Genomic DNA, 20,105 nt, shown 5'->3' with positions numbered 1-20,105 from the left:
CTGGCATCTAAAGTATATCGTAAGTCGTAACTTATTATAAAAGATCTTTACTTCCGTATTGATATCATAAATCATTAAATAGTAAGTACCTACCTATAAAACAAAGTCTGTCCGTATGTATGCTTACATCTTTAAAACTACGCAACAGATTTTGATGCGGTTTTTTTAATAGATAGAGTAAAGCCGGGGTGGATCGCTAGTGATTAATATTTCTAATATTATACTTCGAATTCAATAATGAGATTTAGATTTTCTATTTGCAATACAGCTTAGGAAGTCGACATACATAACCGCGACGCTTGCGAGTGCATAAAGCAATGCATGGCAAACTCCAGAGCAGATCAACTTCATACATTTTGCATGAACAGCTCTGCCGACTTACCCGTGAACGCAAACAAAGTAGATGTACGTTAGTATTTGTGAAAATATCTTAGAAGTAGTTCCTAGTATCCTTCGTACCTACTTGCAGGCATCAACCTAAATGTTTGCTATATTAAAGCGAGGCAGGTATTTAGATTCTGACGTGCTAGGGATGGAAAATTAAGCTCGATTCAAATCCCCATAACGAATACATCTGAATGTGTGTAGCTGTAGTGATTCAAGAATTTGTTGAGAATAACTAAATAAATGTTTATGTTAGGTATAACGTCGTTAATTGGTTAGGCATAAAGAACAAAATACCACTTTGTATAAGGACGACGACTTATCCCCGTTGTGGATTTTATGTAACTTCAAGTTCATACTATTAATTGATGGCAAGGCACTGGATTGAAGGCACACCTTAATAAGTAAGGTATCCTGCAATTTTATGTAGTAGCGGCCGCCCGCGACTTCGTACCCGTGAATCCTGTTTTACCCCCTTCATCTATCTTAAGTACGCGGTTTAGATTTTTTCATAAAAATGTTTTTTCCCGCTAACTCCCGTTCCCGTGGGAATTTCGCAATATCCTGTTGTAACTAAGCTTTAAGTTTACTAAGGTACCTGCGTGCCGAAGCGTCTGACATAAGCGGTTTAGTAGACTTTTCATACAAAAGGATTTTCCCGCTAATTCCCGTTCCCGTGGGAATTTATAAGTATACTATAACCTGCCCAGGAGTATAAAGAATAATTGTACCAAGTTTCGTTAAAATCCATCGAGTAGTTTTTGTTTCTATAAGGAACATACAGATAGACAGACAGACAGACAGACAGACAGACAGTCAAAAATTTTACTAATTGCATTTTTGGCATCAGTATCGATCACTAATGACCCCCTGATAGTTATTTTGAAGATACACATATTTCATGTACATAATTGACCTCGCTACAGATTTATTATAAGTATAGATTTTGTGGTTCCAAGGGGAAAATAGTGGTATTAAGAAGTAGAACTAGATGGGTCTATAATTCATTATACTACGTTTTATGGAAAGTTTTGAAGTTTGAAATGTAAAGTTTATAACAAAACGCAATTTATTTTGTGGAAATACCAACCCAAACACCTCGGCACCGTTATTATCAGTTTTCTTCGAAAACAGTGCTCGATACACGCCCCACTGTAGGCGTTTGATCAAAGACTATAATTATTATAGTTAGATCAATTCTATATTCGTCTTTCCTAATTATGTTCAATGCCTTCATTTAAAATGTATTTATATCGTCAAGGTTTACTTCATTATTAAACTAGGCCTGCCTTGAACTGCGAGTTCTGTTAATAAGAAAAAGTCAAACTCTCTCGATACAACTTATGTACTTAGCGTTCAAGGTCCGTTTGAAATAATGTCTTCGTAAGGAAAAGGGGCAGAGTGATTACATTGGATAAGGGAAAAGCGCTGTAATACTCTCGGGGATGAAAATAAAACTAAATGACATCATAACTTCAACAAAACCTATTTTCAGCACAATCGAAACATCATCTACTAAACATTCATTTTAGCTTACGGCAGCCCACGCTGCACGTGTTCAAAGAAAAATAATCTCTCTTGCTTTTTCATCTACCCACTTCCATTTCTTCATAGTCAAAATCAAAGTTAAAGTCAAAATTTCTTTATTTGTTTCGTCATTTTGCTCTTAAGGAGCCTCTACATGTCTCATAATCATTTTACCCTACCATACATACATAAGTAAGGTTAAATAAGGTCGTCAGTACAACGATCAGAGATACGAGTATGTTCTACTTCGCTACGTTTGCCGAGACTAACTGGTCTAGGATACACGGCACGTTATTTAATCTTATTCAATTTTAGTTCAAATTCAAATTCTTTTTATTGTTCCATGTTGATATACAAGGTTCTAACATTTTTTTTCTCTTTATTTTATTTAGGAGCTTAGATCGATACAGTCGAACATGTCAGCTCCATCATAACAAAAAACTTAGTATCTAAATCAACTTAAGACTAGAAATAGCAAAGTTTATCACTACTCTGGCTGCCTCTGATGACGGCTCTGCTAGGAAGTTAGACAATAAACCAACATCGTGTTTGTTAACATTGAGAATACTATATACAGTGTCTCTAAGGTGCCGATTCCGGTCACACTCCATTAACAAGTGAAACACATCATCTATTACACCGCATATTTCTTAAGGTTCTAACATAATAGACTTATCGTCGATTTTAAACAAATGTATGGATTTATCGTGTAAGATCGTCAAAATGCCTCAATAAAACTGCATGTTATGCCGCTAGTCTGCATTTAATAACTTTCCTCCACCTATAATCGGTTCAGCGACAACCATAATAGCCGACTACTGCCTGCTGAGTTTCGGGCAAATGCTTAACAACTTGACTGCCCATTAAGACGATGGGCGTGCCTCGAGGTGCAGGGCGGAAATGTTCTTGATGATACTTAAAGCTAATAGATAAAGTGGGTCACCGGCTAATTTCTTAAAAATATTGGCAGTCAACCTTTTAATAGTTGGGTTGACCTACAAACCACTTTTAGCGTAAGAAATAAGGGAAAATCAGGAATAGAGGTTTGAATTCAATTAAACGTTTCCAGATGCCTAAGTTGGGCAGCTTTAGTCTGATGCCACTTAGGACTGCACGGTAAAAGAGAAGCAATAGTAGTTACAAGTTATTTTGAATTGAAATGAAACACTATACTCTCTATAGTATAGAGAATTCATTCCTTTGAACAACACTGCCCATATTACAAATCTACTGAAAGTACCTTTAACATTTCAAGACTACTATCAAAGACAAAGGAGCCCTTTGGCTGTCAATTAATCCGTGAACAAAACCTCTAGCTGAAGGATAAACCCTTTTGTATCACTAACGATAGTAGAGTGAAGTCAATCCTATAGAATCTACTTGTTGCTTGAAAGAAATTAGCGGAGCTACTCTTTAATTAATGCCTACAGCAGCGACGGTAATTACTGGTCATGTTACTGGTTAATAATGAGGCTTAAAATTGATGAGCATTTCTTTTTGACAAAGGTCGATGTCCTCGCCCTCATTCCCTCATTCCCTTTTTCCCTTTTTGTCAGTTATTTTTTATTTTTTAAATCAACCTTCTTGGAAATGAAACAAAATACGTTAGTAAAAGTGATTTTTGTATACAGCACTATAGCCCGTATTCACAAACGATGACTGTTATGTAAATCAGCAAATCCAACGCACAGCGTTGAATGGAGCTCTGTGATTGATTCGTGTGTCACCGTGTGCGTCCACGGCTCCACGCGCACTGGCAGATCTCATAGTAATGTTTGTGAATACGGGTGTATGTCCATTTCGCGCTCCAGAGTGCGTTCTCCTGGTATTTAATTAATTTGAGAATACATACTAGATATCGAGACCAAAGTTAGGTAGGTGAAGATAAACGAGCCTTAACGTCCATTGTCCAATACCAACTCGCGCATCATCGAATTTTATCACAAAATCAAACTCGAGATTTCGATAATCTAATACGGATGCGACGTAATTGTAAAATTGCAATTCTTATTCAAATCTGTTGTTTTATCAACAGGATTTAACCAACATTGATTGAGTCAATGACGGTCATCCGTTGACCCGCCCACGTCGTTGCTCAGAGTGACAAATGAAACGACCTCACTTCCTTCGAGGCACTCCGGGGTGTCACATTGCTGATATAACAGAAAAACAAACACAGTAGGTTTGCTTCTAGTACTACATATTATATTATTCGCAATATTGCCACTATTCGTTCGTTTCAGCCGAAAGACGTCCACTGCTGGACAAAGGCCTCCCCCCCAAGGATTTCCACGAAGACCGGTCCTGCGACGCTCGCACCCAGGCCTCCACCAGATCGTCGGCCCACATAGTGGGAGGCCTGCCCACGCTACGTCTTCTGGCTCGGAATATTGGAATCTCGGAATATCACCTTATTATTAGTAAATTCATCCATTCATATTTTTGAGAATAGATTGATAGAGACAGGATGGTTGGTTTCTTAGTAATATACAAAAAGATAAGGCACAAGGAAGGGCGCGCAATAATAAATTATACTACATATGACTGTGTTGTGTATTTTTTCAATTGATATTATGAACTCACTGGTATTATTATTCTTAACACTAGAGTACACGCGCGGACTACTATAGTAGACCAGGGTAACATTTTACGCTATAACTTTTTGAAAACTTGCGCCAGAGAGCTGGCATTCCAGGAAAGCCTCGTTTACTAAATTTGTCAGTAAGCCAGTAAAGCTTGGGTCTCTAGGGTCTGCGCACTTTTCTAAAATTTGCCGTCAAAACTGCGGGTCTAGTCAAAAGCCCGAAATCACTCGACAAAAAAATTATGAAAGACTTGTAACAAATGGATTTACACCGTGTACCAGGCAGTAGAAAGTCATGAATACTATGACAGATAAAAAACTAATCATATTTATTCAGTCAATTTTTTTTTGTTAACATTGGTCTCAAAGTGCAATTTTGGTCCAAAAGATTTACAACTTTTAAATCTGTTTATAATGTTTGATCCCAAATAGTTATATAAAAAACTTTGATTATAAAATAACTATAATAAACACTTTTATCATTTACATAGTAATTCTATTCATAAATTGCTTATAAACTGATTTACAGTGATTTTAAATTGGCTTACCAGAGTAGGCCGCGCGTGTATTCGTGTAAAAAAAGGGGCGCGTGTACTGCAGTGTTAAATAACACTTGTGGGACCATGCTTGATCGACAATCATAAATTCAGTCTCAAGAAGACTCCCACGACATATTGGGCGATGAAGAGATGGCCGTTATACAATGTGTATGAACAAAATTTAGTTGTAATAAAATGGAAGATTACTTTACAATATTCGAATAATTATTGCTAATCTTCATTCTTTCTTCGCTATGGTATGTCATATGTATGAGTATCTTTCACTTCTGGTTCCATTACAAACATACTTAGCTTCATCGACTACCTGTCACTTCCTGAACAGTCGCGGAAAGAACCCACTGTCCTGCCTTCACTGCGTCACCGGGGCGTGGAAGTAGGTCGATATTGTCTACTTGTTGCTTCGGAACAAACATGTTCAGACCTTCCAACATAATGTTATCTGAGATGCAACGTGGTGGAACTGACCGAACGAAATGAGTTTTGCAATGTGTTGCAGAGGAAACCATTCAAATAGAGTTCAAATAATGTTATTTTCTTGGTATTTTTACAGATAATCTTGAAGAGTTGGGTTTGCTTTGTTATCTTTTAAACTTTGAGTCTTTTCATCTGTAAATTGATTTCCAGATATTTTTCTCTATCAAAATAAGCAACTATTATTACTAACGAGTATGAATTTTCGGGGAACATACCTACAGATAGCCCCCAGGGTTCCCCTATCCATGGTTATTGTTTAATCCATACAAAAAGCGACAACCTGTATATCTAGGCTTCACCAAGAGTTTGGTTGGAAAAGGATAATGCAAGTGAAATGTAGTTTAATTCACAACCGGAGCTTAAAAGGTGATCGTACTCTCTAAATAGGTGAAAAACTTATATATTTTCTTTTTCAAAGCGCTTCTCTAGCAGTATAAACCCCCGCCACAAACTTTAAACGGTCGTCATACGTCATGGCGGAGCCAATATCGCTAGAAACACTCAAGATTTTTCAATTTATTTTCCCACTCGACGTTTTCTTCGAGCACACAATGAAGATCTTAGAAATCCGTTTTATAACATCTGTTTCCAAATATAAAGCTAACTCATTTGAAAAGCGTTCTTTGAAATGTGTAAATCCCTACTAATATTCTAAATGCAAAAGTAACTCTGTCTGTCTGGCTATTACTCTTTCACGCCTAAACCATTGAACCGACTTTGATGAAATAGGACATAGGATAGTTTTACCCTGATTTTTAAAACAGGAACACGCGCGATTAAGTTTTTCTGTGACAGACAAAATTTCACGCGGGCGAAGCCGCGGGCAAAGCAAGTAAATAAAATATTCGTAGTAAAGCCATAAAAGTTTAAAGTGGAATCGTTTAGAATATTCGTCTCATATTGATTTACTCCTAGAGTAGGTACCTACCTACTTAGTAATTGAGACGACCGACCTCAAAATCGCTAATCAGGTAATCCGTGTCACTCAAAACCTATTAGGCGGCCTAAAGAAGTCTGCGAACATTTTTTACGCAAATCGACTTTTATGCTGTTGAACAAGTTTGAGATTTATAGCAAAATGAAAAAAGATTTCAACATTCAACTTACACTATCTAAATAATATTATTTTACCCTCCTAATACCACTGAACTGGTAGAGATAGTTTGACATCCAGAAAAAACCTATGGGATTTATCCCACCACACTTCCCCACTCCTGTATCTATAGCCTCTGTCTACAGCTTTCAGAGTTCCAGATCTACCAAACAAACTTATGTATATAGTTTTTATCCCGATTTTTACGTGCATAATAGACTTTATGCAGCTTAAATCAAAACTACACAGAGAAAAAAATTGAACAAAATAAATACGGTTAACATATTAAACGAAAATTGGTTCTCTTAGAGCGCGTTCACACTTGGCCGAGTTTTCTTTTGCGTTCAACTATTTTCCGTTTGTGTGGATATGATTCCGTAATCGATGGTGGAACTAGTTCTTTGAAAGTTACGCACCAGTGCTTTTTACGTCATCGTTTCGTGTATAGGAACTTAGATCTAAATGTAAGTAAAATTCTGGTAAATAATGTTTTAGAATACTGTGGAATGTTGATCGAGGGACAAACAGAAATTGCATATTCTGGAACAGTTCCAATGTTGAATAAGGTAGCTATTTATATTGCTATCATAAAAAATATATTTGCTGATCACCGGTGAATATTCTGCTCGATGTCTCTAACAGAGACCAAAACCAAAAGTGCCTACCAAACAAGGACTTTTTAAAACAGTATTCAAGAAGGTCCTAATATGTTTAATGCAAAAAATTCAATAACAATTAAATATACCAAATTACATAATGTGATAATAAAATTTTAAACTCCAAGAAACGAATTAAAAACGTGTTAATTATGCTAACCTAATAAATCTGGTAATTATTCATTGTCCGACTTAAGCCGTACTAATCCGAAAAACTTAACTTATGCCCCGAACTTATGAATCATTAAAACGCCGAGATTTTCCTAAGGCGGAAAGTAAGCAAGAAACATGAGCTAATCTGAAGACTTAGCAAGACTTGTTGAATGTGTCGTGCAAACAAAGTCTTTAATTCCGGAGTTCATCGTGTTGTGACAGACACGATTTAGACCGGATTATGAATAAAATAAGCTGGCTTAGTCCAGGTTAAAATGTTTTCAATCCATGTTTTTCGATAAAATCGTACAGATTGGTAGGAAATTAATTTTATTGATTGGAGAATTTTACTGCACTTTTTATGACAAAAGACGGTGTAAAATGTTCAAAAGCTTCTTTTAAGCAAGCTTAAAATGTGCTTTTATTAAAATTCACAAAGTGTACGTACATAAAGTGACTCGACGGCATATGAAGTGAAATATTTGTAGCACATAAGTTTGACTTTGTATTATTTGACTTGATAATCGCCACGGACTATTATTTTGCGGAATAAGAGCGTTCTCAACAAGCATAGCTAGTAAATATGGTGAAAACTTCATAAAACTAATAATTATTTTATGTGAAATATTAATAATAATATTTTTTATAAAGATAATTATGCAACAAAGAATTCTGACTATATCTCTGTTCTTAAGAAAATGTAGAGACAAAAGCAGTAAACATACAATTTTAGCAAACCTAGCATGATTATTAAAACCTCTTTAAATATTATACTCATATCTCTTTCATAATAAACGTAATATCACCTGTCTCTAAGGTTATATGGCGTATTTTCAGTAGTAAAACCATATCTTTACGGCGTTTCAGATAGGCTGTGAACCTAATGGCGTATGCGTATACGTATAAAACTTTTTGCTTTTATGCGCATTTAATCTCTGTTATATTCTATTTCCAAGGATGTTTATTTGAACAGTTGAATGTGTATTTTGTATCTCAAAATGAATCTTCAGCACATGTGATAAAGTTGCTTAAAGAATGACTCGTGTTCAATGATTTAATGTCACCCTAAAGAACATCTGTGGAAACTCAGGCTGTCTTCTTGCTCTCTTCCACAAAAAGTCGTAGTTGAATTTTGTATGTTATTTAGAAGCAAACAAAATAACTCTTCTTTTGGGGTTATCCTACTTCCTACGAATATTATAAATGCGAAAGTTTGGATGTCTGGTTGTCTGGATGTCTGGATGTTTGTTACTCTTTCACGCAAAAACTACTGAACGGATTTTAATGAAACTTTACAGTATTATTGTTTATAACCCAGATTAACATATAGGCTATAATTTATGACGAACTGTGACAAACGAAATTTCACGCGGGTGAAGCTGCGGGCAAAAGCTATTAGTCAATATTTATTTCTTATTTTTCTTATTTGCTTGTTCTGTTTATTTGATACTCTTGTATCAGATCTGAGATCTATATGTTATCTTTATTATGGGCCAAATAGCTTCTCACTTCAGTTTTATGAGCTTCGTGGAACTTTTAATACAGAAAACCAGGTTTAATCAAACTTCGATCAAAAGCTACTTTAACTTAAAGTTCATAATTAAAAAGACAACAAACTTCAGAGCAGTCGTCGAGATAGATAAATCAAGTGATTTTTTCGGAAAATAAATTATCCATGGATATTATCGGAAAGGTTTTTTTATATTTGACGATTTTTATCAAAAGTCTCAACATATTAAAATATTGATTTGGACTCTGACATAGAAACAATTACCTTTTATAAAGTCGTCCGTGAACCTTCGTATCGTTTCGTATAGGTATCAAGTATCAACATTATTATAGTCTTAACAGCCACACGTGTGAATTAAACCAAATACTTTCCACCAAATTGGAGCGGAGCGGAACAAAGCGGAATTTTTTTCCATAGAATTTGATAGCGGCGGCGGCGCGGCGCAGAACGGATCTGTGCGGAGCCGAGACGAGAAGTGGAAATAATGAAATCTGATAACTAATCAAATTTCATTATCAAAACACTTCTACGCTCTGCTCCGCTTTGGTAGAAACCGGGCGTAAAGGTTAGCAAAAAATCAAAAGAGTCAACGTATTCAAAATTAATGATCCATTTGTACGTCCCACCGGGCATCTTTCACAAAAATCCCTGAAACCCTACATTAATTATGGAGCTCCATTTCCAGCGTGTCCAGTATAATTGCCGTGGAAACGAAAGGGGTCATGCGCTGGGGTGCAACGCTGACAGGAGTCTGACATTTCTGACATTTTATGGCGGCGTGGCTTTTACCTCGACCTTTTTAATATTTCGCGCACACGCTCGCTCACCCCGCTCGGATGTTTACGCCGTCTCATCTTGTTTTGCCGGTCGTCGTCACTTTATGTGAGTGCGGAAGAAAAATAGATGGGCCCATTTTGCGAAACTACTTTCAAGTTTTCGCTTTGCTGTAAAATGTTTTGTGCGATGGGATATTGTTGTGAAGTCACGTGCAAGAGTGAGAGTTTTTATAATGTGTATTTTCATTTTAGTTCCAAATTTTTTGGCTTTTGATTATAAAAGTAAGCAACCAACCAGACCTGACAACACTGGGAGTTATGGGGACACAAAATTTTAGGACATGGGTGGTTTTAAGGCGTTGCTCCTCGGGACTGGGTAAGAATAGAAAAAAAGTAAAAATGGGGTTCGGCGCGGATAATGGTCCAGTTTAAGGGAAAAATGCAAAGTTTCGGAAATCCAAGATGGCCGCCAAGTTGTCACCGGTTTTCGTATTGGAACTAATTTCTCCATACAAATTGTATGCAGGGGGACTTAGTTAACGTAGAAAAAGGCGAGGCCGAAGGCCGAGCGATAGTTTAAAGCCCGTGAGTCGCCATAGATTAATTTTAATGCGTCAAAAAAGGACTAATGCCCAGTGACAAACAGAAAGGCGAGGCCGAAGGCCGAGCGATGATTCGAATCCTAAGAGTTACCATAGATAACATGTGTTGCTTCAAAAAAGCAAAAGAGCCTTGCGTTAATTTTTGCGAGGCTAAGTTTGCGTCCACCACCACATTTACGTTCAAGTAACTAATCACTCTTAAATACAGTGGAACCGTACCTACTAAACTGTAGGTATTATCGAATGTGATGATATTATCGAATAGGGTTATAAAAATTGGAATCCACTTTATTCAACCGCATAAACGTTTTGTTTTCGTTGTGTGACTTCATATTCACTCAACAAAAATAAAAAATATAGACTCTATAGATAGGTCTAGGCTACGTCCATTTATGCCATGAAACTGGTACTGATTTGAATATTTTTTCAGCTGACAAAAATACTTACTATTTGGAACGTTTTTTCGTATCAATGTTTATTCACAGTCATACAAAACGGCCTCAAACTAATATAAAAATATGAAAGACATGTCCCACAATTGAGTAGGAATAGACAACGATTTCTTAGTAAAACCTACCTTACTTAATATTCTGATGCTTTATTTCCAAGACACTTTGACATACCGACCCACGCTCGAGAGGGTAAATAAACTAAGCCCGTCCTACCCCGCCCTAAAGGGGTAAAGAAAGAAATGTCATCTACTTAAAACGAGAGAAAATACGAGGAATCTACACTAGTTAATTTACGTGAGCCTCATTTTACTTGAATTAGGTTTAATTGTAGTAAGAATTACAGTAGGTACAGATGGTAATCTTAAGTTTTTGATCTTAATTATCTTATTTTTGTCTTAGAATTAAATGTAATTAGACTCCACCCACACGAGTATATTAACATCAAAGAACAGGAGGTACAATTCTTCAATAAAAGCATCTAGATTCTGTCTAACTCTCACTTGCACCTGGGTTTGTGACTAGGTATTTCATTTGTGTGATGAATTTTAATTCGCGATTCTTAGCTGTGCTAATACTAACTTTTCCCCACATAGAATTTACTGGTATGTAGGTATGTACATGTACTCGTACCTTTCAAATTGAACTTATTTTTGCAAATAAAGCATTTTATATTTTAATAAATACTTATTCACAACTTACAAATTCTTGTTTAATGAATCTGTAATTACTGTTCTCAAGAAACTAAGTAACGTCTAACAACTATACAAACCGCTTAAACAGTACTAAATTCTCTAAGCCGCGTAAGGATCTGTACACAATAAATTATTCCAGAGACATGCCACACGAGGCTTCCCAAATAGTTAGCCTTTATGGGTACGAGAGTATCTACAAGTGCCCCACTTGTACCTTCATAAGCATTCGTATATTTTTACTTACTTATAGATCGCTCAACGAAAATTGAGGCGAACATGTCCACACACTGATATAATATTTAAATACAGAACCTTGCTCTTGCTAAATGTCTTCAAGCAAGTCAGAAAGCTCTTGTCAGCAAGACGTCAGCGCAGACAGCGTACGTAGTACGTAGATATAAAATCTTTGCTTGTGTTGATGGCCTCAACTCTCGTTGCGCGACCTATACTTAGATATCCACAAGATCCAGATAGGTAGAGAAATTATTTTGCAAATCAAAGGTCCTAGATATGACTGTGGTGTCGCAGAGCGTGAAATAAGCTATTTATAAACGGCTTAAATAAAGGACAGCGAACCAGATGTACCCATCAAAACAGATTTTCGATTACTCAACCGTAAGATATTTCAGTCGCGAAAAATAAACTGTATTTACTTTGATGATAAATGAAATGTTTTTCACATGTTTGTACCTGTTTTTTGGCTTTGATAGACGTGTTTTAATGTTGTTTTTATGTATTAGTAGAATTTAAACTTCAAGGTTACTAAAGCTTGCATTTTGTTTACCACAACCACGTTACAAGTTGTTGAAAATTAGCGTACCTAGTGGGAAAATATGCAATATCTACTGATGAATCAAGAGTATTAAATACTTATGTTCATTTTTAAGTAACATACTTTCACTTTATCTGGTTTCTATAAGATATTGTGTACATTATTTCCGCCATTGTAGATGAATATACCTACTTTTACTGGAATCACAAAGTCTGCTCTATATTTTTTCAAATCAATTTACGCTCACCATAGCGTTTACGAGCATACGTGAGAAATTTAAATATCCATATTTTATTTACGGCCTTTTGTTACCGTCATAGTTAAACCTCGCCTATCACACAGCCACTGGATATTTCTATTTATGAATGCTATCTATAGCGGCTAAAATGGCTCAAATTTGAGCCATCAGGGGCAGTTAGAGTAATATTATGCTGTATCAAAAAGATATTCGCCACTACTTGCAGGTCACGTACGGAGCTTTCCGCTGTGCTTTGACACGTTCTTTTCAGATAAACGCTTTCAAAAGTTACGCGGATGCAATGGTTAAAAGCTCGTGGGCTTCAGTTTCCAGTTACGAATTTGCGATGGAATGGTTGAAACCGATATCCACACAGGCTTCCCTCAGAGGTTTTTGGTATTAACATAACTAGCGACCTACCCCGGCTTCGCACGGGAGCTAAGTATACTTACATATAAACCTTAAATTTCTCTTAAATCACTCTATTAAAAACCGCATCAAAATCCATTGCGTAGTTTTAAAGATCTAATCACACATATGTACAGACAGCGGAATACGACTTTGTTTTATACTATGTAGTGAGTAGTGATGATAAGCTTATGAAATTTCATTATCTATGTAATAGGTACATTACAAAATTCATGATGAATTTGAAAACTGTGATGTTCATGAAACACAACACGTTTATTCGATTCAATCCGTTTAATTTTCATTTAGTCATAATTTAAATACAACAACATCATAATTGTTTTTTTTATTTTTGTTGTTTCTCTATTCTGATTATTATAATATCAGAGGAGATTTACGTTTACCTACTGTAAGTTCCCTTACACTAAGACTCTACCTAATTATTATAATATAAATGGATAAAGATACTCGTACCTACATTCATTTTAATCATATTAATCTACTGTAACTTTAAGTCACAACTGTCCAGCTGTGATGTCATACTTAACGAGCCACACCGTTGATTTACGCATATAAATTGGGAATCCCTTGACAATTTCCACCTAGCAATCAAAACTGGTTGAGAAAATCTAACTAACTAGTTATATTAGTGGTTAATTGACCACTCGAGCACAGAGACTTCTCTTAACTTTTTGGAAAAAATTGCTCAGCAATTTACTAACATTATCATAAGTTTATTCAAACACTTAACAGGTGGGCTGAAGGGTAATGGGGATGCTTTAACCCTTCTTTACCTGAGTGCACCCTTAAGTGTCATAGTTATGTAGGTCATGTTGGAGTAGTTGGGTTGCGAGGGGTTGTCTTGTGACGGGAAGTGACGTGGGTGATATGGACAACTTTTTTTCGACTTTCGTAACATATCAATATTAATATCAGTAAATGTTATGAAGGGTCACTAGTAGAGTGATCATTGATGGTTTTGGTTTTACTGCTTGTCGCATCTATTTCAGTGATGTAAAGCCACTCATAAAGTATTAGATACTTATCAGTCAGGTGAACTACCACGTTAAAACGTTGTGAAACTCACAGGTCTTATCCAATTGCCAGAAGTATAGAGTCAGCGGCAAACGTTTATTTGTTGGATGAAGCTTTAATTATCTCAGTTAACTATCGGAAACTAACTGGAACTGGTAGAATGCTTTTAAAACACAAATTACTTCCTTGGATACACCGGTATACTGGATAGCTCTACCAAAGAGCCAAACTTTAAGTGTAGGCTTAATGTTGACATTGTTAATCACCTTAAATTAGACCGTAAAATTTGTTGCCTATCTTATTGAAATCTATACAGCAAATATCATACCAAATCATACAAATAAATACGAAACTCCAAAAGAGAAAACACAGCTAATCTCACCAATATTCTATATCATAATCACAAAAACATTTTCATTTCCCTGTAACAAGATCAGCTGTCAGAGCGTATTTCACGTAGAATCGTTTTATTTCTATCATTCACAGACCGTTTTAATAATCGTCGAGTCAATATCAATCCCTACTAATTAGTCAAACTATGTGTAATTACTTGGACGGTATTGATTGTATTGTAAGTGACGTATGTGGACACGAACTTCATTATTATCTACAAATGGAGAGATAATTGAGTAGTTGATATTTCGTTTAACGTCCTTCTAGAATTTTCCTAGAAAAGTGATTGCTTTGGTGACAACCTTCAGGTATCTCGGGGATCTAATACATTATCTACTTGCGGGGTTTATCCACATATGCGTTCAAAATACTCCGAAACAGTGTCTCAAATTGGTATGGTAAAGTAATTAAATTTTCATGTACTTAGCCCATTTTTTCCTAATAAATTCGTTCACACAGGCTGTCACAGAGGAGGTAATATCAGTTAATTACGAAAATTATTTTCAGGGATTGAAAAATCATTTGCTCTACTAATTAAGTATTCTTCAGAATAATTAACTTTTGTAATTAATCCATCGCCACCAGTATCCACCTCAGCTTTCTCATATCACACTCTACACTTCACATCACCACACATAACAACTTATTAAACTTTTCAAATTAATCCAGTCTTCATAGATTCTTGTTACATTGTAAACTTAATTAATAATTATCAGATAGGTAGGTAGGTACTTTAAATATTTACACGCGATGCCAAAGTTAAGTCAATAATGGAAAAGTCTTAAAGTTTCATTAACTTCGATACTGTATTGTATCCCAGGAGTTAAAAGTTAGATTGGATTGTAAATAATAATAAATATTACTCAAAAATTCACTAAAACCACGTTTCAAAAGTGGAATTTTACGACGTACGCGAGTCATAAAACTTTAAGCCGCCGATTTAATAAAAGAGCAACTAAAGTAAGAAATATTGCAGGGAATCACCATTTAGTTGAAGTTAGAGTAACGACCTGTTGAAAACGGACTCGGCGTTGTTGCGTCTCGCTCTGCCGTAAGCCTGCGCGTATGTGCGTCTCGTTTTGTCGCGTTTTAGGTACCGCAAGAGGCGTCCGCGCGGGCCCGCAACTCGCAACAAACTGGTCGCGCTGCGATCTATAAGGGCGGCTTCTCCGCCCGCCCAGCGTACGGCTCTTGAATAAGTAGAGCGGTAAATAGCACGGACACCTGGTCCGATGGTGACGCACGCACCTACATAAAGCCTGTCTTATCTCCCGAACAAATCGAATCTTAAACGGCAAACGTTAAGTTTGACTGTGGGACCGGGTGTGCACGTGAATAATAGAAAAGACACGGGAGTGTAGCATCCTGCCACAGCTGTTGTGCTACTTATTATGTATGAGGATCAAAAACCAATAGGAAGCTTTATTTACCAATACAAACTTTTAATCATTTTTCCATTTATTGATAGATAAACTTTAATCGTGTTAACATGACCAACATACTTATAAGTAGGCAGGCATAGGAGTAGGATTACGAACTACAATTATTGGTTAGAAATAATTATGTAACAACACCTGGTGATACCACAGAATAGATACCAGTATGCTATCACTGACAGTCGCGCAAATCTCTACCTATTAATTATGTTGTTTGCGATTATCACAAACAACAGCACCAGGCTTAAGGTTCAATTTCCTTAACATCGAGAGAGTGGGAAAAATTTAGGCTGCAGAAGCAGTTTTGGTTGAAGCTAATGATTTGATATCAGATCCAAGTTAGTTTTTCGTGCTTTTTAGCTTGTGTAAAACAGCTGTTCTGTTTAATACATTAATTGAAATTCATGAAGAACTAACGCTGAGACCTTATTTTAACCATAACAATAATAACTGGGGCTTTTTATATGGAGTTTGACAGATTTTTGACGTTTGTCAAAGTTATAATAAGATGGTGCAACTCAGCCTAAGAGCTGAATCACAGGAGCTGAATCCTATCTGCTGTGAATTCTTGGTAATTCTCTCACATAGTAGTAGAGTTACGATAAAGTTTAAAATAAGTACGTACCTACATGCAACTACTTAAATAAACTTCTATAAAGTATAGCTAGACCATCAGCTTCATCTAAAACAGATGGAGTTAATGAAGTTATAGGAATCCACTTTGGGAACCTAGCGCTCCAACCCGATTAGGTCTGCGTAGATGGGCTAATTAATAAACCTACTATTACTATGTACAAAGTTCTCGTATCTCGAATTCTTGACCACTAGCTGGAATCGTGTTTATACGGTTACTTCGTGGTATCTTTCGATACAAAATATCAGGATTTGATTTTCAGAAGAGACACGTAAAACGGAATAATGTTGGGAGTTTGTATTTCTAGTCGCTACAAGCATTCTGTTCCCGCTTGGTAAACATATCGATAAATCTTAGTGTGTTTTATATGACTGGTAGAGAATGCTTTTATCATTAAGTTCATATTTGTGCAATAAAGTTGTAAGTTTAATAATATGGAGAGTAATCACTAGCGGAGCCTTACTACAGTCTAGAGTAGCCTTGAGCAGAGCTTATGACAAAATTAATTTTTTGACCACGTTATGGCGGGAAGCAGAAGAGAAACTATTTTTTTTCACATAATTAGTTTGCGACTTTACCTAATCGAAATCAACACAAACTGTTAGATTGTCCATCTAAAGGTACCTGTGCAGGACACGGCTTTTACAGAGACCGGCAGCAACACCATAAAATAGCCACAGTTATTATTTGTGTATAGTTATAAGTATAGAATAGATAAAAATACACCCAAATACAGTAGCATAGATACATACCTATAGCTACTATAGGCAGCTGCGCATGAGCGCAAAGGATAGCAATAGTGCGGTATAGAGAAACACCGACACGCGATTTCGTCTCACATGCAGACGTAAACAAGAACAGTGTGAACAAGAGCATAGGGACCATATAAGATGCTACACGTACCTACTTATTATAAACATACCTACCTACATAGATATACACAAGCTACACTAGATTTTAAGTCCAATATAACTGAACCAGCAAAATCTCTTTAGTTATTAACGGTAGAGCCTGAGCACTGCTAAGATTAATTACTTTACAGCGAAGTAAGGATTAAGTGAACAAGTGAAAACGATACGGCTAAAGTTGATGCTAAAAATTGGTAAGTTAAGTTTGTATAGCAATTACCTAATAATGCCTCATGAAAATGTAATTTATTGGATACGGTAGTTTTTATAGCAACTGAAAATAGTACGAGTGGAAATCGTTTTACAAAAACTTTGTTTCTCTCATATTTTATATTAATTGTACCCAATAGAGAATTATACCTACTTACTAGGAATTTTATGTTTTTTGTGTGTAACTAGAACTAGGTATTGAAATAAGTAATATGCTATCAGCAATTTGTACAAGACAATGATTATTATGATCATCATAATTTCAGCCACTGCGTTTGCCATTGCTGAACATTAGTGAACATAGGCTTTCCCTAATTTACAGATTGAGATTGCCTTTCCACTTTTATGAGGTCGCCTGTCCACCTTGTAGGTGTGATCAAGTCAATACAATAACTAATTTTGTACGAATTGAAGCGATTGAACACAAAATGTAGGTACTTAATTCAATTTAGAATTTTTAAATGAAGTTTCAAGACTAAAGTGCCAATAGGTAGACTGACTTTAGACAACATTAGACATTTATGTTTGAATATTTTCCTCACCTGTACCCACCTATTTAACCCAAAAGCAGAGTACGTGCCCTTACCTAAGTACAGACGGGAAGACGTGAGCCGAATTCGTTCTCTGAACTGCTCTGAACGCTATCATCGCCATCTTGTATTTATAAATATTTCAACATTTCAACTTAATTGCAAAGGATTATTGACGACGCAAAGAAATTGAAATAATAATTTTAGGTTCTAATTAAAGCCTGTTTGTATCATAGTCATAAAATTTTGGGTTTCGGCTAAACATACTGAAATAGAATAAAACTAGGTATTTTGAAATTGAACTGTGAAGGTGCCGGAATGACCCGAAGAACGCGGGTTCGATCCCCGCTGCGTTCGACTAGTGTTGAATCCACTATAAATCGTAACACACGCTTATTTAGCTTACCACGAGGGGCTATAGTATTTTACATTTAACTAGCTGACCCGGCGAACTTTGTTCCGCCTTAATGGCAATAAATAAGCAGACTTTTTTTTTATTTCGAACGGGATAAAAAGTATCCTATGTCCTTCTCCTGGCTCTAAACTACCTCCCTGACAATTTTCAGCTAAATCGGTTCAGTCGTTCTTGAGTTATAAGCGAAGTAACTAACACGACTTTCTTTTATATATATAGATTCTTTTATATATATAGATATAGATTTACAAATTGCTAAAAATATATTTGTCATAAGTTTGGTTAATTAATGACTTGTAATCACATATTTACTGCCACGAATGATTTCGAGAAAATCAAACACTTGAATCACAACTCAAACTGGACATCGAACCGCGGACGACGGGAAGCGTGACACGCCCGATACGAGGGAATTCAGGGATCAGGACAAATGTTCGGAGCCCCATACAAATGGTTACAAAATGCAAACTTATTTTGTTCTCAAACGGGAACCAAACTTACCTACTATCAAACCAAAAGCCACATCACAATATTAAAATTCTTACGAAAGCATTTTTTCAAATAACAACGTTAACACTATTTACCTACCCAAGATACGGAAAAGTTAAATTATATTCCTTTGCCGATTTTCCTGCGATAAAAGAAGGTGCTTTTATGGCGGAAAAATCAAATGTACAAATTCAATAAACTTCGTAAATGTAATTTCTACGATTTATTTAACGTAACTAACAAACCGAATTACAGAGAGGCGGCGATGATAAAATTATATCCCATCTTAATTCCAAGGTGATACCTGAACCTATTAATCCTGCCAATACGGGATGGATGCTGCAGTAATTGGTTTTCATCGCTGTGAGTAAACAAACTGGGTATGTGTGAATTGTGCAATGGGATGATCAAAGACTACGCGTCACAGTGCGGATGTGCGCAAACATTATTTGGGTGTTTATTGCCGTGAATTGAACTAAAAGCAGAAATTATTTGTACATAATAACATAAGTAGGTACTATACTTATATACTTACTTATTTACTTATTCCCTCAAAACTTTTAGAATGGATTGTAATTATTCTCTTACTAGCTTTTGCCCGCGGCTTCACCCGCGTGAAATTTAGTTTGTCACAGATCGTCATAAATTTCCCGGGGGAGCCTTTAACCCCTATGGGATGGATATGGATAGGCGCTCACACTCCGCAATGAGTGACAGTCTTGGCGTCAGGTGGCAACCGGCCGTAAAAGAAAGAAAGCCAANTGCCCTAATACCAAAGTATGCTTGGTAGGTTTTAATCACTACTTCAGTGATCTTATTTCTTTGCTTTTGTAAGTTTACAAGCCAAATATTAATAAAATCTGTTGGGGTTGTAAACGTAAAGTTTTCATAATGAACTTATATTTTTTGAGACAAAAAGCTCTTTAAAAATTAATTTAAAATACAGAAACTGATAATTTCAATGTCTAGTAGCTGATAACTAAATTGTTGTAACTACAACTACACTAATACATGAGTAGAAAATAAAACTTAGTGGGGTATAATCAAATTAATTAAGTTTAGGGAGGGTCGTTTAATTTTTTTCATTGATTTCTTGCGTCTCGTTTATCTCAAGAACCAGAGTCAATCCAAAGAAAGTAAATGCACACCATTTATGTCTAATACATGTGTTTAC

General features: G+C 36.0%; 1 protein-coding gene across 1 annotated transcript in view; it reads right to left on the bottom strand.

Moving 5' to 3' along the window:
- LOC114361344 (uncharacterized) overlaps positions 1-15,421 on the bottom strand; it is a 55,527-nt gene extending 40,106 nt beyond the window's left edge. The window contains exon 1 of the mRNA XM_028316340.1: positions 15,294-15,421. The gene's annotated coding sequence lies outside the window, so the exon portion shown is untranslated. The remainder of the gene's footprint in view (positions 1-15,293) is intronic.
- Positions 15,422-20,105: the final 4,684 nt, after the last annotated feature.

Source organism: Ostrinia furnacalis, unplaced genomic scaffold (assembly GCF_004193835.3).
Source record: "Ostrinia furnacalis isolate ACB-3 unplaced genomic scaffold, ASM419383v2 OfSCF5629, whole genome shotgun sequence".
Classification (NCBI taxonomy): Eukaryota; Metazoa; Arthropoda; class Insecta; order Lepidoptera; family Crambidae; genus Ostrinia; species Ostrinia furnacalis.
The sequence above is the reverse complement of the archived record's forward strand: the minus strand, read 5'-3'. Positions and strand labels throughout refer to the sequence as shown.